We start from the raw sequence: 24,670 nt of genomic DNA, 5'->3' as shown, positions 1-24,670 counted from the left end.
AATGTCCAGTGAGTGGCGCTAAAGGAGTTCTCAAACGTAAACATGAGGTCTTGTTTAAAAAAAGAAATTCACTAGCTAGAGCAACAATGCCATTTTAGGTTTTCAAGCTATTTTATTGTGATTCATGTTTGTGCCAGGTGCGCTACCGAGCAAGTTTACTACGTCAGAAAAGCCACATATATAGAAGTGTAAATGCTGCATTGGTTGCACTACCCAGCAAGTTTACCACGTCGCAAAAGCCACACATATGGAAGTGTAAATGCTGCACCAGGTGCGCTACCCAGCAAGTTTACTACGTCACAAAAGCCACACATATGGAAGTGTAAATGCTGCACCGGGTGCGCTACCCAGCAAGTTTACTACGTCGGAAAAGCCACACATATGGAAGTGTAAATGCTGCACTGGGTGTGCTACCGAACAAGTTTACTACGTCAGAAAAGCCACACATATGGAAGTGTAAATGCTGCACCAGGTGCGCTACCCAGCAAGTTTACTACGTCGGAAAAGCCACACATATGGAAGTGTAAATGCTGCACCGGGTGCGCTACCCAGCAAGTTTACACAAAGTATTGTGCAAGAAACAATGAAAAAGTCTATAATAAACAATCTGCTTCTGTAATCAAAATTTGTGCGAACATTTTTGATGGTGTGTTACTGCCACTATTGTTCATTTTGGCTGGAAGCTAAAAGTAAAGGAGTAAAGTTAATGTATAGGTACATTTTTGGAGTTTTTTAAAAATGTACATTGATGCACATTTTTTCCAATGCTGTTCTGTGTGCGCTACCGAGCAAGTTTACTATGTCAGATATTGTAAGACTGTATAACATATTAAGTTGACTATGTGATGCAAACATCAAAATGTTTTAGTTTACAACTCATACACAATGGCAAAAATGTTTAGGGGTCATAAAGTACTGTGCAAGAAACTGAGTAGAAAAAGTTTTAAATAAACAATCTCCTCCTGTTATCATAATTGGCACAGAAAGAAATAAAAGCTGTTGGTGTTTTAGTGCCACTAGTGTTCATTTCATCCGGAAGCTTGGAAAAATGTAGGAAGAGGCACATTCTTCCAATGAGCTGACAGCATTCTGGACATTTGACATGTTCATTGACGTCAAACATAGCATGATGTAAATGTGCGCAAGAGCATGTGAGATCTGAGAGCTGCAGTAGAGGGAAGGATTCTCATTTTGCATATATGACTGAATGTTGAATCTGAAATGGATCTACATCGAGTTACAAGCCAAAGGGGTTCTTCCAGTTGCTCACTAACAGCATGGAAGCAAAGCACTGCACACTCCTTTAAACCAAGACATCAAGAATTCAATCAATCAGCCTACAATGAGACTTTTATAGAGACATAAAGTTCAAAATGACCTTTTTTGCGATGAATAAAACAGTCTCATAGGGAATTCTCTGTGTCTTTGAGGAGAATGCTGATGATTTTTTAGCATGTTGATATTCTGGACACTTTCCATTCAAGTCACTGTTATAAAGCTTCGCGGATCACACAATCTATAGAGAAAAAGTAGTATTTAGTAGTAGAATAATATGATTCCCACTCATATTATTTCCATTTTTCCACACTTTTGTGAAACACAAAAGGTATTTTGATTATTTTTCCAACACAGTGAAAGATTTTCATTGTATGGACAAGAAACATAAAGGTTTGGAACAACATGAGAATGACAATTCCGTTTTTGAGTGAACTCTCCCTGTAAGTGTCTTTTGGGGTCATTGTTTGGCTCCAAACTGGAAGAAAACAGGAAATGACTCGTGAAAGCTGTCACATTAGCGCTGAACTCCAGTGCTGAATCTCTCTGATCACTGGAACAAAACACTCCTTTGGCTTTATCCCGGACCTACCTGACAGTGATATATAATGACCGTCAAAAACCCAGCGCTTCACTGGCTTCCTACAGGGAATGAAGAAGGCAGCCAACCACAGGCCTGCCGCAAACAAAACAGATCTGAGCTCAGCGGAGAGCCTTGGAAAGGCTGTGAGCAACGAACTCCGCCTAATGCGAATCCACACAAACGCCTGTTCTAACAAAAGGTGCGAATGACGAACAAATAGTTTCCCTTTCAATCGCAAACAAGGATAATTGGGCATGAAACAGGATTAAGATAATGTTGCTCCACATTTGCATTGGCAGATCTCAGCTGCTTAGTTTGACAGAATTCTTTGGAGAGACAAATAACATTATGTTGCACCAGATGGCTTCAAACCAAATAATACAAGACAATCAATGGACAATAAAATGATGTCTTAGACATAACTTTGATTTTGTTTTCCCTCCATCTGTTGTAGTTAAAGATCACTGTGCTGCAGAAAGTCCTAAAACTGGAAAACAAGTTAGCATTTAACAAATTACTAGCATTGAACTTCTGGTCCCACAGTTCCAAAGTCAATGTTTTTTTTAAAAGGGTTGATGGTTAAATGCATGAAATAAGTTCTGTGGTAAAAACACAAGCTCAAGATATTTTCATGTTTTACTCTGCGACATAAAATACATCATTAATAACCCACTTAGTGAGGCTGTTACGTGTCTTGAAAAAAGGTAGTTGTTAAAAAGTGGCTAAATGAGACTACAGAGGTTGTCAGGAACACAGAACGTCGTTAAATTCACTCCTTAGCTGCTTTAACAGCCTCATTGTGTTTATAATTGCACTCTTGGAAACTATTCGAACTCATGCTTTCCAACTTGTAGATTTTAAATGAATATTAAAAATGTTTGGAAGTTTAATGGTGGTGAGGTTAAAGTAATGTGACCATGGAAAAGTTAATTTTAATCCAATCTCACATAAAAACATAACTTTTTTATGAGGCGGCAATTTCAGATTGTACAAAAATGTATCATTTGTAGAAAAAAGCATGAAGATCCATCCCTAACCCATCATTCTAAACCTTACCATGAATGGGATGCAGACAGAGTGTATGAAAACACACAAATGATATTGTATGAATTTATAGAATTTGCCCACCAGATTTTAATTACGAATCTCCATGCGAGTGTGTTGGTTTATGTAAGTCTAACTTTTAGGCTTCAAAATTCATGTTGTTTATTTATGTAGACTGTCTTAATGAACAGAATGTGTAAGAATCATAAATGTTTGTTGGTAGCAGAGCTTATTTTTTGCAATAATCCAAACATCAATGGAAAAATTGCATTGGGTTTTTGCCAAGAGAACGAGGGTGACAGGAAGTTATGGGCTGGATGCCTACCAAAAATAAGTCATAACTGCAGAGACCAGTCTTGTGATTTTTGGCCAAACTGTTTTTAAGTTAAAAGCAAAAACAGCCATTTTTCATATCTCCTTACCACTAGGTGGTGACATGCCAAAACTTTGCAGGTACCCTCCGGTCACGGTTGTCATAGTAAACACCAAGTTTGGTATGAATTCGCTAAAGCGCTGGGGAGATATTGTCTCATGTCCATTTTGGTGACCCTTTTTTTAGTTTTAGTTTGTATGTTACTTGAAAATGGTTTAAAAATCTACATGAATTCCATAACTTTTGTGAGCATGTGGCTAAATTTTTGCACCAACCAGAGAACTTCTTGAGCCAATGAAGCAAAGGAAAAAAGAATTTTGTTTCAAGCCCTTTCGTTTCACAAGTTATTAGCATAAGTGCCAATTTGGACAGCTGGTGGTGCTAGAGAGACTGTGTTAAAAACTCCAAAATGGCTTTGGTTAATGTTCAGTCTGTCCTTTATCTGTGTGCCAAATTTTACAACTTTTTGCCATACAGTTCTATGGGCTACTATAGGCTCAAGAGCAGAGGAAGAGGATGAGGAAGAAGACTAATGGATACAATAGGTGCTTACACACCCCTAATAATAGTAATAGTAGTAGTAGAAGTAGTAGGAAACTATACTATTTTATTTTGTGCTGCCATACTGAAATGACACTTAACAAAAGTACTTTAATTAGTAGATTTCATGAATATTCAAGACATCAGAATAAATATCTGAAAATAAATGTATAAATGAATGCCAGAGAGATCTTCAACATGAAGTGCTCTTAATGAAAACTCAAGGATCAATTTGCATGTCGAATTGAATGAGAACACCTGATGCCTCTTTTCGCTAACAGCTGATTTCTGGAGCTTCCCTGAACATCATCTATGAAGCCTGGGACAGATGTGTAATATTAATGCTGATATTAATGAGTTATTATAAGGACTTGAAAACCTCTAGAGTTACACATATACCATCATGTTACGCTAATTGACGGAGCCTGTGTTGTACACAGATCTTTTGTATGCAAATGTAATCATGTTTCTAATGAGATGAAGCTAATTATTGCAGCTTGCAGATGTTGAGCGGCAGCTACAGAGGGGAAAAAACATCATACCTCATGTTTGAGGGTTCAATGATTGTTGACAGATGAAGAATTAATTAATAGTTTTCCATCAAAATAAAAGCTAGGAGGTTTAACAGATTACTTTTAATGGACTGCCTGAAATGTTGGATGAACATAATATGAATTAATAGTAAGAATAACAATATAATAATAAGAAGAAGAAGAAGAAGAAGAAGAAGAAGAAGAAGAAATTACAGAAATAGATTACAGTAAAAAAAAATAAATAAATAATAGATTACAGTAATATATCATTTTAATATTACAATTGTAAAGCAGTTTTTTTTTTTTGTTTTTTTTTTTTTTTAAGTAGCACTGTGAATACAGTGGCAACTTATCTCTGCTCAAGTGGAAATAAAAAAATTATCTCACTTCACCTTCAGGTACAGTGTGAATGCATTGAAAACTGGTTTTTACTTTTTCATTCTTTCACTTTTGGATCTTCAGCTGAGGTGGAAACAAAACTGATCTTACTTTACTTTTAGGTACAATGTGAATGCAATGAAAACTAGTTTTCACTTTTTCACACTTATTCAGTTTTTAATCTTCAGCTGCATTGGGAAAAAAAACAGATTCCACTCCACTTTCAGGTACAATGTGAATTCATTAACCCTTAAATGCATACCTTGATGAGACGTCATTTACTACCCTCTCACTCCTTCATTTTTTAAAGTTTGACATCAGCCTTCTTAGTATTCTTCAATCTATTAGTTATGAACAATAAAACAAGAAAAAAAATGATAAAATATAAAAGAATGTCTGTTTTCTGATTAATTTTTTTTTGTAAAAAGTGTATAGGGTCGCCCGAGGTGTGTAATAGTGTAAAGATTTTTTTTGTGCGCAAAAAAAATGTAAATATCTTATGACTAAATATGTGCAATTAACCTTTAGTGCTTGAGATGATACTGTTTCATAGACAATAATGACGTAATGTATTACTCGCGATTATTGCAGACATAAAACAAAAGAATATCATCAGCAAAATTTGAATTGGTTTGAAAGGCTTTACTGCAGAACAATGACTGTATGCAATAAAATATAAATGTCAATGTCATTTAATGGTGGATGTGCTAAATAAGCTGCCAGCAATCAAAATAATGATTTTGAAGTCATTGAAAACGAATATGATTGAGATTGTGAATATGAGCCAGATGCTGAATGTACTGTGGAAGTGCACTCTGATGATAATGGAAACAGTAAAATCTGCTTAATCTGAACTCTTCTAAATTCAAAAAATTAAAAAAAAAAAACTGATCTCACTCCACTCAGTTACATTGTGAATGCAATAAAAACTATTTTATTTATTTATTTATTTGTTTGTTTGTTTAACTTGTTTTCATATTATTTTGAATATTTAAACCATTTTCAAGAAAAAGTTTTAATTTAATAACTAAGGTTTTTAACTTTTTCACACTTTTTGCTTCTTCAGCTCAAGTGGAAACATATCAAGCCACTGATCTTGCTGCACTTTAAGGTACAATGTGAATGCAATTAATGCAATTAATTCACTTTTTCACACATTTCACTTTTGGAACTTGATTTCTCTCCACTTTCAGTTCTTAATTTTGCATCTTTAGCTGAAGTGGAAACATAAAACCGATGCCAATTTCTTTTTCACACTTTTCACTTTTGGATATTCAGCTGAACTCAAAACAAACTTTCCTCGCTCCACTTTCAGTAACAATGTGAATTCAATGAAAACGTGTATGTATTAGGAGTGTAACAGTACACAGATGTCACGGTTCGGTAGTACCTCGGTTCAAGAGTCACAGTTCGATATGATTTCAGTACAACAGAAAAAATAAAAATAAAAATACTCTGCTAGGTTTCTTTTCATCTATTTTAAACAGGCAGCAGTACAAATTAAAATATTATATATATTATATTATATTAATAATAATAATAATTCACCTACATGTGAAAATATTAAATATTATATCAAATTAATGTCATATATAGACTATAAAATCAGCAGTACATATATACATACAAGGAATATTTGAAATATATGCAATTTAATTAACTGATAGACAAGAGGAAAAAAACTGTGCGACACATAACGTAGCCTTGCTGAGTTTCAGTTCAGTTTTGTGACAGAAAGGAAACTAAAATGACAGAAAGCGACATTCTATTTGTTTTTTGTTTTGTTTTGTTTTTTTAAGTTTATTTTACTGGTATGTTGGAAGTTGAAGAAGGTTGGCTTTGTTTTCAAGTGTGCAACTCCTGGCATTCGCTGTTCTTCTGCCGGTGGTTATCAAACAGAGTTGCATTACTACTGGCACCCCCCTTCTGGATTGAGTGTGAATTGCCTGTATTCATTGTAAGGCCTCATGCACCGAACCGTGATGCCCGTACCGTGATGGTTCAGTACGAATACATGTATCGTTACACCCCTAGTATGTATGTATACATGTATGTATTTATTTATTTTTTTTTTTACACTTTTAACTTTTGAATCTTTAGCTGAAGTGGAAACATACAACTGATTTCACTCCACTTTAAGGGATAATGTGAATGCAATGGAAACAAGTTTTCACTTTTTCACACTTTTCAGTTTTGAATCTTTAGCTGCATTGGGAAAAAAAAACTGATCTTGCTCCACTTTCAGGTACAATGTGAATGCAATGTAATGTGAATGAGTTTTGTTTTTTTTTACACTTTTTTACACTTTTCACTTTTGGATCAAATTAATAGGGTCTAAGTTTCATTCTTTTCAAAGTGAACACCCTTAAAGAGTAACAGTTAATAACACGAGCTTTCAAATGCAATACAATTTGATTTTTTTTTTTTTTTAACAAATCATGCAACCCTAAACACAATCCTTTTTTAATCTTCAAAGAACCATAAACCTGGTTTAAGGTTTATGGTTCTTTAAGCTGGTTTATCTGGTCTCCAAGTGCCTAAAACCTGATTAAACTTCTCATATCAGACATTCTTAACAATCTTAGTGTATCTATCTCATGTACATATACTGTACAACAAAAATGGCTGTTGTTATGAAGAGAATTATCCAATTATATTGAAAAAGGCCCACTTAACATGCTTTATTTTTAAGTAACTATCACAAATGTTACCAACCGAGACAAGAAAGGTAAGATATTCAGTATAATTCCATTAAGCAAATGAAATACAGTCTCCTCCAAGAAAACGCAAGCGTTTACAAAACCAGTGGAGGGAGTATAGACAATGAAGTTTGCAACAATTGGAGGCAAAGCAGCTGCTCTGTTTAACAGCTTTTTTAGATGATTTAGTAGCTGGGCCAAGTTCACTTAATTAAGGGGCTTATCTTCCTTACAGAGGCCGTCATGTGTTGCCGTACCTAATTAGTTTTGCAGTATAGGTGGCTGTTTCTTGACACTGACGCAGGAAACTCGCCAGCATATGAGATACGCATTTACAACGTCAGTACAAATGGAAGAAAGTATCTAGGTAACTCTACTAAATAAACCTTAATAATATTTTATCATTTTACCTTTTTTTTTTTTTTTTTTTTTTTTTTTTTGCAGCTAATGAATTAGTGGGGGTTTTGTGCACTTAATGAACAGTTATTTATAGTGCTCCAGTCTACTTGGTGCCAATTTTACTACATTTTTATTTAAATAATTTAATTTGACTTTAAGACATGTAACCATTATATTTAAAAAATAAATATTTATTCATTGTTTTTTGTTTTTTAATTTTCTGTGTATGCCAATATTCAAAAGCGTAAACATCAGCTTATACTAAATATTTATCGATGAATGTCTTTCACTCGACAAGAGGCCTTGAACGAGGCTAATTAGCGTTGAGTTTCTGACTGATCCCAGTTATGGCTCTTGAATTCAAAGTGCTCTGAAATGCAGCGTTGCGTTCTCACCGTTTCCCAGCACATTTCACATGAGCTTAAAAACATCTTAATGATGCCAGTCAAGGACGAGACTACAGGGCTTAGCAGTAGATCCTAGTTCTTAACTGCATCCAGTATTTCAAATAAACTAAATGTCACTAATAAGTATATAATAAGTATTTACCATCCATAAAAATGCACACAACAACATTCTACAAGAATACAGTGTTATATATCTGGCGCTTATGTTAGATTATGCAGTCAGTGTCCCTATGGATTTTGATCTAATCAAATTCTGGATGTGTTTTCTTCATGATTTCAGCGCTGACTCATATTATTATTATTATCATCTTTAATCAAAAACCACTTCATATGGCTGATTCAACAACCCTCACCTTTGAAATAGCGATAGCAGATATTTGACAGCTACAATTCCCCATGGTGTCTGCAGAGCCACTAAACCCAGACAGACCTAGAGCAGAAATAGAAACAGAATAGTATTAACATATATATATCTATATCTATATCTATATCTATATCTATCTATCTATCTATCTATCTATATATATATATATATTAAACAATATATAGATAAAATCAACACATGACAGGCCAACAGTTTTAGTTGATTAATGTAAATACATGGAGATCAATTACAAAATACTTATAAAAATGTACACTATTAAAAGCAAATGTAAAAATAATATATATTTGTTTTATTACATGAATATAAATTGATGTTTTATTATCATGTGTTATATTATCAGTTTCAAATTCATAATTGTAATACAGCTTTTCAGTATCAACTGTGATAATGCATTTTTTTTTCTTACCACATTTTTTGTTTGCACACTTAAAGCTTAAACTTCATTTTGTTAGACCAGTGCTTAACACAGTTTGCCAATGAATATGAAAAACAAAATTAGCATAGGGTTTTAGTATCTCTAAAAACAAGTCTCGTATAATTTTCCTCAAGCAAATATCTTGTTTTAAGGCTGTTCAGATATTTTTACTTGAAAACAGACACAAATACTGATTAGGAAAATTATATTTTGCAGCGAGACGACACATCCTCTTCCTCTCCTTCCTGATTCATTTGGGTCCATTTTAAATGGCCAATCAGAGGTTGCTAGGAGACTGCTTGAGTAATGAACTGTTGTCTGGGCCGAAGGCAACTTGAGTGTTAGATTAAATTAATCCTATTAGTGCTACTGAGTGATATAATGATCAACTTCCCAGGTACAATCTCCCCCTTCATTTCCCGCATATTAATATGTCTGCTGGTGGACAGATTCAGTGTCGAAAGTAACATTGTCAGTCAATGCGACCTGCAATGACTTGGGACTCTTTTAGCCTGGCAATAAATTGATGTTCTGTGTATTAGTGTCAGCTAATGTCTGCTAACTAAAGGTATTGATAAATAAACTGATCACTGCTTATAAAACATTTAATTGTTGCCAGTCAGTGTCATTGGAAAATGTTGTGTTTCCCAAAGAGAAACTTGTATTGCTCAGACGTTGCTCTTTCCAAGCTCAGGAAATTAAATGGAGTTTCCAGCTGCGCTGAATATAAGTATTAATATTGTCTAATGCTTAACACATCATCTTCTGGAGAAATAAAAATTGAGAACAAATGTCAGTCTGCTGCTAGTACCAATTTTGTCTGAGACATGTCTCAGAAAAACAAAATCTCTCAGAGAAAGATCCCCAGATAGCACACGTACGTCTGCAAGATGTCTGTTAAAGATCACTTGATCTGGAAAGCATCTGCTGTGTACAAACATCTGATAGACATCTGTAAGATGTCAGTTTTATATACATTCTAAATCATAAACATCTTAAAGACATCTAATAGACGTCTTTTTGACATCTGATTGGAAATGTCCTATAGACGTATTGCAGATGAGCAAACACCCTAAATAGTACGTCTTGCATACGTCAAATAGATGTCTCCAAGACGTACATATGCTATCAGGGTCTGAGAACCAAGAGAGTTTAATCTCATAAGTATGTAGAAGAAAAATTGTATTTTTATATTATATATATATATATATATATATATATAGAAAATACATATTAAAAACACCTCAGTGTCTCAAAAAATAAATAAATAAAAAACTGACAAAAAACTGTTTATAAGCAAAAAGTATGGTTATAAATTGAACTTTGACAGTATACCTCAGATAATGAAGGTCTTAGATACGTTTCATTTATGTGTCAACTTTGTCTCAGATATTTGTCCTAAAAACTCCTTAGGTGATGTAATTGTTGATATTGTCACAGACTTTTAGTTATTTTGTCTTAGCTTCTGTTTTCATGGACTTCTAGTTTGTTCTTTGTCCTTTGTTCTAATTTCCCGCCCCATATTGGTTGTCATGGTTATTTCAGTGGTTGTTAACTCCAGTCCTCAGGGCCCACTGCTCTGCACATTTTGTATGTCTCCCTCATTTAACACACCTGATTCAGATCATCGGCTCATTAGGAGAAAGATCCATGAACTGAAGTGAGTGTGTCAGATTCAGAAACATACAAAATGTGCAGAGCAGTGGGCCCCGAGGACTGGAGTTGAGAATCACTGCTTTAAATGATAATGAGCTACTGCTTACCGCACCCCTCTCTTTTTTTATTTTTAGTGTATTTGGTGGCGCATTACCATTAAAAACAAAACTAATCCACTGCATCCTAAGTGGCTCTATTGTCAGAAGAAAATGTTCACTCTTATGTATCTTATGTGGTTGTGGTCGGCTTGATAACTGAGACTGCTTAGATTTCTTGAGGATTAAAAAAAGGAGTGACTGGAGTGGATTTTTGTCATTGTAGGGTGGTTGTGTCCATACACTGCTGAGACACATTTACATGCAAACACCATGTAAAAGTGAATGGTGCATCCATTTCACCCTTCAGTTGTTGTTTGTGGGCTCTGTTATGACTAGTTCCCATTTTTACGCCTTTAGTTCTTATTTAATAATCCTCAATTGTACTTTTAATCAGCTTTCATCTTCGTCATCTTCAGAGCTTCCGTGACAGAGCAACCGAACTTAACATATGGACTATATAGCAAAGTTTGTCATCCGATGTCTGGAAAGCCTCTATTCCTGATTCAGACTGTGGCCAGACCCAGAGCCCAGCCTACCACCACCCTTGACCGTAAAGAATTCGCTAGACCCTCCCACAGATGGAGAGCATCTGCCTGCAGCGATGAGTGAGCCAGATCTCAACGAGGAAGGAACAGCACTGACCATCGCCTTGAAGCCAGAGCCCCAGAGTGAGTCTGACCAAGGAAATGAGCCAACTCATCATAGACAGAGGAAATACTGGTAGAATTGCTGAGAAGATGGGACATTGAGGTATTGCCTCCCACCTTGAACTAACTGTTTCTTTTTCATCATCGCTGTTTCAAGCCTGCATTGATTCTGCTTCTGTATCATTACGGCTGGTTGAATAAAGCTTTGAGATTGTATTGTCGACCTGTATGGACTGTGAATTACCATCATTGATCCCATCAAGCTTCTCCCTGTCAACCTCACCGCAAAGCTCAGCCAGTCCTCCAGCCCTGCCTCTGCTACATCTCTGCAGCTTTTTGCCATAAAGCCTCGGGTTGTACCTGAGCTAGAGGATCCTTTGGTTCCACCTCCAGGCTCTGATCCCGTCGCTCCACATTATCCCATCAACCTGTCGGCTCCTCCTGGGCTCCTCCCACCCTCAGTTTCACCAGAGACCTCCATTGGGTTACAGCTTTATTGGGTTCCCTCGTCCCACTGGCTCCACCTTGGTCAGTAGTTGGTCTGCTTACACCATGGACTTACAAGTCTTCTGCTGCACTCAGTCTCTCTATCCCTATGGCTTCAGTTCTCAGTCTCACCAGCTCCACCTTAATCTTCAGGAACTCTGGTTTCACCTCAGACACTTGTTAACACGGCTTCGCCTGGGTCTCCTGTGCCAGTGGTGTCGCCCAAGTCCATCGGGTGGTCCAATGGATGTCGTTGACCACATTTACATCTTGGCTCCTCCCTCCATCGACTCCACTGTTGACTTCCATTATGGCTTAGCTCTGGGTCATGAGTTGTAACCACCTGGCCATTCCTCCCGTTATCACATTCCTGGTTGTTTCAACCATTGACTCCTCCCTGGTCTTCTCGGTCCATCTGTCTGCCTGTTTTCACCCTCCCTTCGTCATCCACTCGTCCTCCTCCTAAGCCACCTCCCCCACCTTTGCTTCACAGTGTGAGGTTGCGCCTTCCGGAAAGGTATGCCACAGACTTTCAGTTATTTTGTCTTAGCTTTTGTATTCATGGACTTCTAATTTGTTTTGATTAGTTCCTGTTGTTCTTCATTCTAGTTTCCCACCACATATAAAATTACAGCTGAACCACTGATGTCGCATGGACTACTTTGTCAATAATCTTGGTACTTTTCTGAGCCTTGAATGTGGTAGTACCCTTGCTGTCTATGAGAGAGTCAGAGACCTCTCAAATTTCATCAAAAATATCTTAATTTGTGTTCCGAAGATGAACAAAGGTCTTATGGGTTTGGAACAACATTTTTGGGTGAACTAACCCTAAGTTTAACTCAAGTTTAAGCTGTTCTATTTCACCCTTCTAGTTCACACAGTTACATCCATTTGTTCTTTGTTTAATAAACATTGTTTTTACTTTTAATCAGCTTTCATCCTCTTCATTTTTGGACCTTATATGACAGATATACAGTTAATAAATTAAAAAGGCTCAAATAATGAAGGTATTAGTTATGTCTCATATAAGTATCAACTTGTCTGAGAAATTTCTTTTTGGACAAGCAAACAGACACAAATGAGACAAATGTGGGTAACCAGTAAGCGTATGGAGTTATAAGTTAATTTTGTTAGCAAGGCTCAGATAATGGCATCTCATTAATGTTTGATTTACATTTTAACTTTGTCTCAGATGTTTCTGCTACAAATCTGCTTAAAACAAATCAAAAACAGACATGAACGCAACATGCAGAAATACAGTAAGGGTACAGAGCTATAAAACAAATGTGGATATCATAGCTCAGACAATTTAGTCCTGTGAGAATCTGATGAGAAAATTTTCAGCTCATGTTGAAATGGCTTTTGATCGCAAGCTTTGGTATCTTGGCAAATCTGAGCACAGACATTGTTGAGACCCTTCAGAACCCCTAGAGGAGATGTTTAAGATTACTAGGTCTTTTCTCTCAAAGATCTGAGAACTCATTGCTTAATCTTATTACTATGCAGAAGAAACAATCAAGATATTAAAAAGACCTCAGTTGTGATTGTTATTTTGTATGGGTTTGTAAGGATCTGTTCATTTTACACTTAACTTCTTCCAATACTTACAGAGCATCCACAAGCAAGATGTGGCATAATAGAGTTTTCCAGAGTTTTCCTATAGCGTTATGTCTTGTTTTGGTAGCCCTAGCACTGAGCGGTGATTTAATTCTAGCGCTGTAGGTGTTTGTGCCATGTTCTGCTTTGTCACATTGCTGTCCCATCACAGCACTTTCAAAGGCTTTGCAACCATAGACGCATAATCTGACTGGCATTACCGTTCCACATGATAAATGGAGCACTCGCTAAGAAAGAAAATAGCTGATGGCGACATCCAGAGAACACGTGACCAGTTAAAACGAGGAAATTCCGACTCTAGAGAATTCGAAGCTCTCCATTTGCCTAATGCCACACTATGCGACTATAAAGAGACATTTGTAATGCACTCTGGAATCGTGCTTCAGCTAAACTCTGAGATTTTCCAAAAAGGACTCGAAATAACAAGGAACACCTGAACATAATTTAAAAGTGTTATGTGTTAAAATAGTGAATCTACTTACTGAACTACTCCATTAATATGACAGCTGGGTGACATTTCTGTTGCGCAACTCTGGAGCTTTTCAGAAAAAAAATATATTTGCGTTATTTAAGGTAGCTCTCTGTAAAATTATCACACACTTTTAGAAATATGCTCTAGTCAAGATGAAGACATTTAAATGTGGGGCTAGTACTTTTTTGTTGGTGATGGATGTTAGTGGTTTTAGACTTTATACTGACACCTGCTGGCCTGGATGTATGAAGTTTGTTTACTAACTTCTACCGCTTCACAGCTAGACATTACTTATTTCAAACTAATTTTTGCATGCTCTGTTGGCTTGTAGGGTTTTTTTTTTTTTTTTTTATTGGTTAGCTATGCCAAATGGTAAACAAATCCATATTTTAGAGGCATTAAATTGAAACTTTCTTGAAAATGATAAAAAAAAAGAAAATATTTTCAATCCACATAAAACCAACACGGATACAAAAAGAGTACATTTATAAGAACTCAAAGTAGCTTTTAAGATCAAACGATCTAGGGCACAGATCTACAGAAACTGTTTTCTGTGCCTGCCATAACTTAGAGGTGAATTATTTCAAACCGAGGTTAAAATTTTCAGCAACTGATTTAGGTATGACCTCCAATCTATGCCGCAGAAGCTTTAAAAATTGATGTGTGAAATACCTCAGGCAAGAGGAGCGTTTGATGGACAGCTTCTTATGGAATTCATCTCCGTTGAGCAATGACTGCTGTACTTACAAGGTTGGTCCTCTCAACCAGAGAGGGAAGTGAATCAACATTTTACTCTCCTTATCATTCACCAGGATAAACTGCAACTGACATTAATAGACCCAAGCGGGAATATGGCAATACTGTGGGCACCAGGAACGTTAATCTGCACATAAGGCTTGTTGCATAAATAATTGTGTACCTTGGAGAATTTCTGGAAATGTATGCCCATACTGTTTGTTTGTAAATAGATTAAAATTGAATCATCACTGAAGGAAAGTTTGCTCATGTGTTCAAAAGAGCAACATCTACTTTTCAGAAAGAGAAATGGCAAAGACATTTGGGGATAGCACGTAAACATGAAATGTAATAAAAATGTCAAGTCAAACAATTTTAATTAAATATTTCTCCAGGCATGCTGGGATGTAGGAATCAGAAATCAGCTGATAAATGACATATGACTCAGTACTCATTAATTTATTTAAAATTACCTTGAAAATGCAGTTCATATGTACAGTGATGTAATAAATATGACTTTCTCAAATTCATGCCCTAGTCACAGTTTCTTGGTTTAAAAACAAATTACATTCCAAAATAATAACTGAAGGCAGTAACAATTTTATTTGTGAACTGATGTTCAGCAGTTCTTTTTAATATTTAACTTTTAACTTTTAACATCAGTCATCAAAGCTCGGTAAATATTAAAATTCACTAAGGTGACTTACTTAAAACTCCTACAGATCATGTTTTCATGCCATTTTAAGTCTTATTTTGACAAAAGTGGTTATATCTAAATTTGTGAGTTGTTTATGTACTCTTTTAAATTAATGCCATTATTGTTCATTCAGCCTGATTCGTGAACGCAGAATGCAAACAAACACAAGAGGCGGGACTTATCGCATGAACCAATCACAGCCGAACAAAACCAGTCATATCCAATCACTTTGCGATGGTGTGTTCGACTTAAACCACGGCTACAAATGCTGGTCAACGAGATTAGCCGAGAGCAGTCAGGGGCGGAGTTGAAAATCAAGGTGTTAGGGTTGTTCGATTCCAAAATTTTTGGAATTGAGTCTGATTCCTTGTTCTGGAATCGATGGAATTCAATCCCAAAAATCGATTCCTCACTGTTGTTTTCGATTCTTTTATTTTAGATTGGAGTAACCTAATTTTCCCATTACTGCAGGATATAAAGGTCATAGAAAGTAGCATTATCATAATATGAAGCTTTATTTGTAAAAATTGCATTTATGTAGCTCTGATTGATTTTAAATTGTGATTTTGTCTGCATTGCCCATGAAAATAGTATTGCATGAATGGAACAAGACATGAAGTGTCTAAAATACATGTGCACAGTTTAGCTGAATGATCTTTACTGCAACTGTATCCATTGTGCAAAATTAACAAACTGTACACTGAAACAAAATAACCTGATCATTAACAACACCACTGATATAAGAGCTTGTGGTTTATCTGTCAATCAGAAGCGCTGTCTGCCACTGATCTGTGCTCTCTGCATTTTCTTTTAGAATTATCATTGGCTGATAGAACAAGTTTATTTTATGGTGGAACTGGCTTATGTTGTCCACAATTTTGAGCGCTACATGACAGCATAGACCATGATGTGATCTATTTCACATAGACATGATTGATCTTATTTCCATCTTAAATGATCAATAATTGACTTTCATTGATGTTTACTGATGAAGCAGAGCCGAGATATACAGCCTTCGTAGGATGCGGCTATTCATTTGAGAAGCACTCATAGGTAAACTTTGTTAAACTGAAAACGGCTCTGAATGAGTCAATTCTCATTTGATTCCATTTGGAATCGACTCTTGATTCCCAACACTTGTTCTTTTCTTTGAAGACCTCATTTCTTTTTCTGTAAACAGTGCCATGATGTCCTTTACAAAAAAGCTCTACTTTTGTCTCATCTAGCCACAGTATATTCACACACCTATTGAGTCCTCTTTCCCCATTCATCCTCTTATAACAGTCTCTGGTTTAACCAAGCAATTTATAGTAATAAATTATTGTAATATTTTAATTCAGGCATTTTTGCACATTATATATGCAGAAATTGTAAATTTAATAAGGGTCAGTGTTTTTATTATTATTATTATTATTATTATTAATTTAAATTGGACGAGATACAACTGGAATTTGAGGCTGCAGAAACAAAAAAGGCATCTTACTAATTAAAAATGTTTTGATTCAAAGTTTTGATAAATTTATAGTTTAGGAAATTCACAAAATATCCTCCTGGAACATGATCTTTTTTAATATTCTAATGATTTTTGCCATAAAATTAAAATCTATAATTTTGATTATTATTGGCTAATGCTACAAATATATCTGTGCTACTTAAGGTGCTACATACATACATATATATATATATATATATATATATATATATATATATATGTATATATATATATATACATAAATGTTTTAGTTTTATACAATGACTTGTCTCTGTCTTTTGTTCATGTGTTCTCCCCTCAGGATGTTTACTTTCTGTAAGCACATTTGCTGTGCCGGTCACGTATGGGATCATGAATATTAATTACGTTATGTGACAATCGCCAGCCATGTGGAATTACCGTTTACCGTTTGCACATTCGTTCAACCCTGCTTAAGCAACCGCCTGACAGAGGCTTTCGCTTGATCTTAAAGTTGTTGTTTTATGCAACCCACTTTTTTTCCCCTTCAATGCACTGGGATCAAACAAAACAAAATATAAATCATATCTGTATGTGCATAAATAGGAGTAAAACAAACATACTTATTTGTGGACTGACATTTTTACACATGGTGACTGGACGACAGAACCATTGTAGGTTAGAGTTTCTGTAACTATTTTAACCCTTAGCATAAGTGTTAATTATTTTATGGTGACAGGTTTACTCAGGCAAACATTATTTGTATTTTCTTAAAAATAGTAAATATTTAGTTATGTTACTCCTTTCAGCACCCTGTTGGTTTGGTCTTTTCATATATATATATACAAAACAATAAAACAGCAGTGTGTGATGGTCAAATCAAAATTTCAAGAAAAAAAAAAAAACAAATACATAAAGACAACAAAAATAATCCAGTGATGTAATACAAGCCTTCTGAAACAATGCAATCCCCTGATAGCACACATACATCACGGAGATGTGTATTTGACGTTTGCATTTACATCTGGAAGACGTTTTTTTTTTTTTTGCTCATACGTCTATAGGACTTTTCCTAGCAGATGTCCAGTAGACATCTATTAGATGTATTTAAGATGTTTTTAAGAATGTATGTAAACTGCACACAGCAGATGCTTTCCAAATCAAGTGACCTTTAACAGACATCTTGTCCTGATAGCACACACGCATCTGGGAGGCGTCTATTTTGACGTCTGCATTTACATCTGGAAGACATATTTTTTAGTGTGTTTGCTTATCTGCGATACATCTATAGGACATTTTCTTTCTTTAAGATGTTTGTGATTTGGAGTGTATGTAAAACTGACATCTTACCCTGATAGTACACGTACATCTCTGAGACATCTATTTGACATCTGCATTTACATCTACAAGACGTATTTTTTACATAGCTTGCTCATCTGCAATACGTCTATTGGACGTTTCCTATCAGATGTCAAATAGACATCTATTAGATGTCTTTAAGATGTTTATGATTTAGAGTGTATGTAAAACTGACATCTTACAGATGTCTATCAGACGTTTGTACACAGCAGATGCTTTCCAGATCAAGAGATCTTTAACAGACATCTTGCAGACGTACGTGTGCTATCTGGGTAACTTTTTTTAATGATAAATAGGCCAATTTTCAGTAAGTTGTTCACTCTTAAATCAAATCAAACACTTGTTGGTTCTTTTGCATATCACATGACTTATCACAAGAACCAGTTAGGTTTGATGTTGTTAACACATCAACAAATTCGATTTGGGCTCTGTACACGTACATGAATTGATCCATCTTTTTAATTTCTATCCACATTTTTTTAACTCAAGAACGAACATGACCATTTTTTAACCCTCTGCTTTGAGTTATTTTAGCTGTACATAAACACTTGAAAACTTGTAGTTGTTATATTATTTTAATATCAAAATCATAAACACACTGGTTGGTAGCACACACAGGTTTACAATTTACTGCATTTGTTAATCTTCTAGTAATTTAATTACAGAGGCTAATGACAAAGTACTGCACACATTTGTGACCCTGGACCACAAAACCAGTCATAAGGGTAAATTTTTTGAAATTGAGATTTATACATCATACACTTATACATTATACACTGAATGTATAAGCTTTCCATTGATGTATGGTTTGTTAGGATAGGACAGTATTTGACCGAGATACAACTATTGGAAAATCTGGAATCTGAGGGTGCAGACAAATCAAAATATTGAGAAAATCGCCTTTAAAGTTGAAAAATGAAGTTCTTAGCAATGCATATTACTAATCAAAAATTCAGTTTTGATATATTTACAACAGGAAATTTACAAAATATTTTCATGGAACATCTTAATGTCCTAATGATTTTTGGCGTAAAAGAAAATCAATAATTTTCAACCTATACAACGTATTTTTGGCCCGTGCTACTTAATACTGTTTGTTTGGGGGTTTTTTGACATTTACAAAAACAAGCTTATTTAAATGTGTAAAAAAACAAGGACAAAACATCACATCTTTTGCACCAAATCCTACTAGTTTTTGGTGCAAATTCATCTGGTTGACAAGTTGCACTTGATGTCTATCATGAAAACTGTCCTGAAGCAAAGTTGAGAGCCACTGCTGTAGAATACCTACACCTGATGGCTTTAAATTGGAGATCCAGCTGTGCGCGACACTAACTATCCATCAATCAGTGATTTCCCGGAGCGGCGGTCCAACCCCCAAATGACTCAAATGGCCTTTTCTCCGGGGCCTCTCCAGCAATGAAGACCGCACCTGCTAAAGCCTCATTACCGACCATGAGCTTCATCATGAGTTGACAGAAAATCTCTACACATCTCCTTTCATTGCCCGAGTCCACCATCACTCCTTCTCCTCCTTCGCAATAACGGAAATGTCCATCTCCACTTTAACGAAGGCAACTGCGGATCAAGTTAAATAATTCTCAACAAGCTCCCTATTTCTCCTCTCCTTATTGTAACTTACCATTCATCACATTCCTTCCCATTTGTACTGTCCTCCAATTATTTCCCTTGCTTCTGTATTTTTAATAAGCCATTACTTGTGGATGTATTCTTAATTTTCCTCAAATGGCACTTAGAAGAGGCTTTTAATTCCCATCGTTTGAAACTGCTCACATATTAATAATAGTGATTTCAGGCGTGCGCGTCCTACTTTTTTTCCATTTCTTTTTTTTTCACGTAATTACACAGCACTTTAATTCACCCCGTGGCCCTCGTATCTTGAATACAAACCGGCACTTAAGACTGCTGCTGTTAAGGTCTCAAAAGAAATAAACAGGCTTGTTTTCACCAGTGCATCCTTATTGACGGCACTCCACAATATTCCCATTACTGAAAAATGAACAGCCTTGAGTTAACACCACTACAGATTTGATCCCTGAGACCGACCACTCTAAGGAAAAACAAATGGGAGAAATCGCAAGTTTGGCTAAAAAAAGCCATTCATCTTTTTGAGATGTAAACATGTTAGCTGTAGCAGCTTTTTACAGTGATTTGTAAGCAACATTTATGATTCTCCTGTCAGATTTGACTAGAAAATGTTTGTGAAATGTGATGTTGATGAGATTTTGGTTCCTTCATTCCTCCCATTCAAGTGAATAACAGCTACTAGTAGTAGCTGACTTGAAATAGCTTCTCTCAGATACAGCGGATATGGCCGCCGAATGAACAACTTCCCCTTGAGGGACTTTGTGGATTTTGAAAGGGATTAAGATTATGATCAGTATTAAGACTGAGATCAAGATATTAAAATAAAAGTTAGATCTAAGATAGGGTCATTTTTGGTTAGCATACAGTAGGCTAAACCTGCTGGTAGATACTGTAACTACATAATCTGTGTCATAATCATTTCCATATTTTCGTCCTAACCAGCCTCAACAAGCAACAGATGGTTTTATTTTTGGAAAGGTTTATAATTTTTCTGATGCTGCAACTTGTTTACCTCAGATCTTGCAAATGTTGTTTAAACTGTGAACTTTTTTACTAATCTGATTATGTACTTAAATCACTGCACTGCAAATGCGAACATTGCACTTTCAAAGAAAGAGCTCCGCCCACACGCTCTTTTGATTGGCTGTGATTTGTGGTAGATTTTGGCAAGACAAATTGCTTGTTGTCTCTCTTTGGGACACCTGTCAATCAATGTTATCATGACGTAATTTTCCTGTGGCTCCAGTGTGACTAGTCACATAACATTTTCAGCCTAGCTGATTGGCTCAAAAACGTCTGCAGTTCCCATGAGCAAAAACTGCAGAATTGAAAGTAGCAACAGCCAGTGAGTTGCATGAGAATGTATCCCAGACCTCCTTAATTAAGATTCAGGTTTAAATTAAGAATCAGATTCTAATTCTCATTAGATTTACCTTGCAAGTTTGAAAACAAAAGCTTTGAAAGCCTGAAGAGAATAGATATGTTGACAAGCACTGGTATTATAAGTCACAGCGCTGTGGCAGCACTCTAACAAACCTGACCATCACCTCCAATTATTTCCCACAAGTTCAGCAGATAGTTTTACTTGGCAACAGCCCAGGATTCCTCTGCTGTTAACAAGCCAGGGAGAAAGCTGGCTCCCCTGATTACCAAACATGTTTGCCTTTGGCTACTTTGCTTTTATTCACTAATGATGTATTGTACTTTTTTTTTTTTTAATGGTCTAGAAACAAACGTATTTTCCTAACTGCCAAGCTATTGTAATTTAAGTTGTTACTCAATCACTTTTTGTATCTGTTCTTATTTATATTCAAATTTTATTTAAATGAGTTAATAATTTACAGTGAAAGACAATATTTTGAAACAACATAGCTCATTCCTCTAAAATTTGCTCTTAAATCACAAAAAAATAGACTTTTATTTATTAATTATCATATTATCACATTTATTCATGATAAGCTCAATGGAAAAATCTGCCTACGTTTGCCAAATGAAATTAATTAAGCCGAAATGAACAATAGCGGCAGTAAAACACCAATAATTTCTATTCCTTGTCAAATAGAGGAAGATTATTGATTAATAAAGATTTATTTTGGCATGGTTCCTTGCAGAACACTATGGCATGACCTCAAAACACTTTAAGCTTATACATTTTGATGTTTACACCACATACGCAGCTCCATATGTATGCTTTTATGACATGAGGTGCATTACAGATTTGTAAAAAAACATTGCTAAAATTGATGTTATGCAACTAAAACTTAATTTTTTTCCTCTCGCGATAAGTCATGGCAATGGATTTTGGTAGGATTTTGACAAATTTTGCCTATATTTGATCGAAGGAGGCATTTGCGTGCATCTTTACAGAAGGAGCACGGAGAGCTGCTTCAAACATGTTGGCGTAAACACAAGCACTTAGAGTGGCCATGATCAGCTCCGGTGGCCGTGTCAGAGTGTGCCTTGTAAAAGATCTAAGCAATAATGGCAGGGAAAGTGTTTCTTTGAGGTTATAGTACATTGAAGAATGATAATATGACTTTTTATACATACCATGTGACCTTTAAATGCAAAAAAAAAAAGGTTCGATTGCAGTTTTATGAAAAATTCCTTTTTCGAATTGCCTGAAAAACCACCTCGTGCAAGCTTAAAAACTTTTTTGCGATATATGGGAGTTTTTGCGCAATTGATACATTTTCATTAGACATATTTTCAATTTGCAATTTCAATTTGCGCAATTTGAAAGGCAATTCAAATTTAATTTTTGATTCTAGACCAAAATTATGTCATGTTCCTATTCAACGTGTTTGAGGAAATAGCAGAGCAAGTGAGCTATCGTGTCATTCATGCAGAAGCAGTTTTGTTTATAGCGTGTGGGTAAATTGTGAGATTTGTGAGAAAAAAAATCACCAAATGGCTAATAAAAAGTTGTACTGTGAGGATGTGTTGTAAATGTTATTAGCCGATTCTGACTCTGAAGGGGAATATTTGCCTTTTGGAAATGACAGTCGGTCGTCTAATAATCGTGCTTCTCCCAGTACATCTTTGCAGTGCGATGGTGCTGCCATGCAAGGCAAGAGTGTTTACGAAGCACAAACAAGTGATCATTTTGACCCTTTGCCCAATGGGGATGGGGGTGGCAGGGGTTAACATGGGGCTGGAGGTAGCACTAGCTCTCTGAATCCAGCGGCTCTGGATCCAGCGCCCCAAAGTGGTGGGAATGGCCGCGCTGTGCGTGGGAGAGCTGGGAGACGTGGTAGAGGCAGCAGGGGCGATCTGGATCATGCGTTTTACTACTATATAGTATAGTAATATAGTAATAATGTAGTACTTTCTCCTGTTTTATTGTTGGTTTCCTCTTTTATGATCATTTGGAATAAGGATAAAAAGACAAAAAAAAAAAAAACAGCAAATAAGTTCAAAGATCAATTCAGTATGTACTATATCCTGAATATTGTGAAATTCAAGATGGCCACCGTGGTGATGTCATAATATGCAAATTAGATGAGTATAAACTTTGGGTTTTTCCAAAAAAAAAACTATTCCCTAAAGGGTTAAAATGTCATTTTTGCATCAGCAGTTGTGTTTATACATGTTATTTTCAAATGTGACCACTGACTGAACATTTCATTTCTGAACCGCTGCGATATGTAAAACAACTAATGTGAATGTTGGCACATCCATGTTCATCTGTTTCTGGGAAATGTAATAAATAATTAAGAATAAATATAGTTCATATTTTAGCGGCCATGATTTTTATGAATTTGTGCCTTGATAATAAGTTTACGAATGCATTTGCAGTTGTAAACTGTTAGGCTGCTGCTTTTCCTTTTTATGTTCTCCTTTATTGCTTTGTCTCATTGACAAACCATTATAGCCCCCTCATTCCATTATTTCCCATAATGCATTACTGCAGACCTTGCACAAACTGATCATTGCTCTGTCACAATCTCTCTCTCTCCCTTCCCACCCGCCGTCTTCTGAACCATCCTCTACATTATCACCCTGGGAAGCGGGCCGGGCCGGCAGTCATTTCACTTCCTTTCCGCTGCTCCTTTCTCCTGTTCTTAGGCGTTGTGATATTCTAATTAAACCTGACGCACCTTCATGTTTATGCATGTGCACATCCTCCATTGGCTTCCCACGTGCTTCCAAATAGGACTGCATGCTAGCATGCCAAGTAGCATTTTTATCTCTTTTTATTTCTTATCTCTTTAAGTGTGTGTGAATGTATATATATATATATATATATATTTCTCTTCCCCTCCCACTTTTTTCTCATTCTTCTTTTCCAGAAGTGACAAAAGCGAACGCTTGCTGAAAGCATCTTTCCCATCAAAAAAATCCCTGAAAAGAGGTGCAATGGGTTGCCAAGTCCTCTCCACAGATATTGAAGAGCACCTCCTCTTTGAGAGGACTGGGAGATTGTTCTCGGAAGATCATTTCACATCTAAACTACTGCTGCCAAGAGGATGAGACGCGTTTATCGCTGGCTGAAAGAAACCTGATATAACATTGAGAGGTGTAGTTCTCTGCGTCTTGATGTAAGAGCAATGAATGGACCATTATTGTAATATTACCAATTATGAAAGACATCATAGCAGTAAATCTTTCAATTCAGTGGAGCCAGGATATGCTAACAGACTATCCGTCAGAACTACATTAAGGCATAAGTGGATGGATACAGTTACAGTCTATAAACTATAAAATAGCAGATCAACCTCAATCTTGCGTGAATAGACAGATTCAAGCATCTAAAACCAAACCAACCTACGCTGATAAGAAATTCCAGCCATCTTAAATGCCATTTGCAATGC

This window comes from Labeo rohita, chromosome 22, assembly GCF_022985175.1.
Source record: "Labeo rohita strain BAU-BD-2019 chromosome 22, IGBB_LRoh.1.0, whole genome shotgun sequence".
Lineage (NCBI taxonomy): Eukaryota > Metazoa > Chordata > Actinopteri > Cypriniformes > Cyprinidae > Labeo > Labeo rohita.
The sequence above is the reverse complement of the archived record's forward strand: the minus strand, read 5'-3'. Positions refer to the sequence as shown.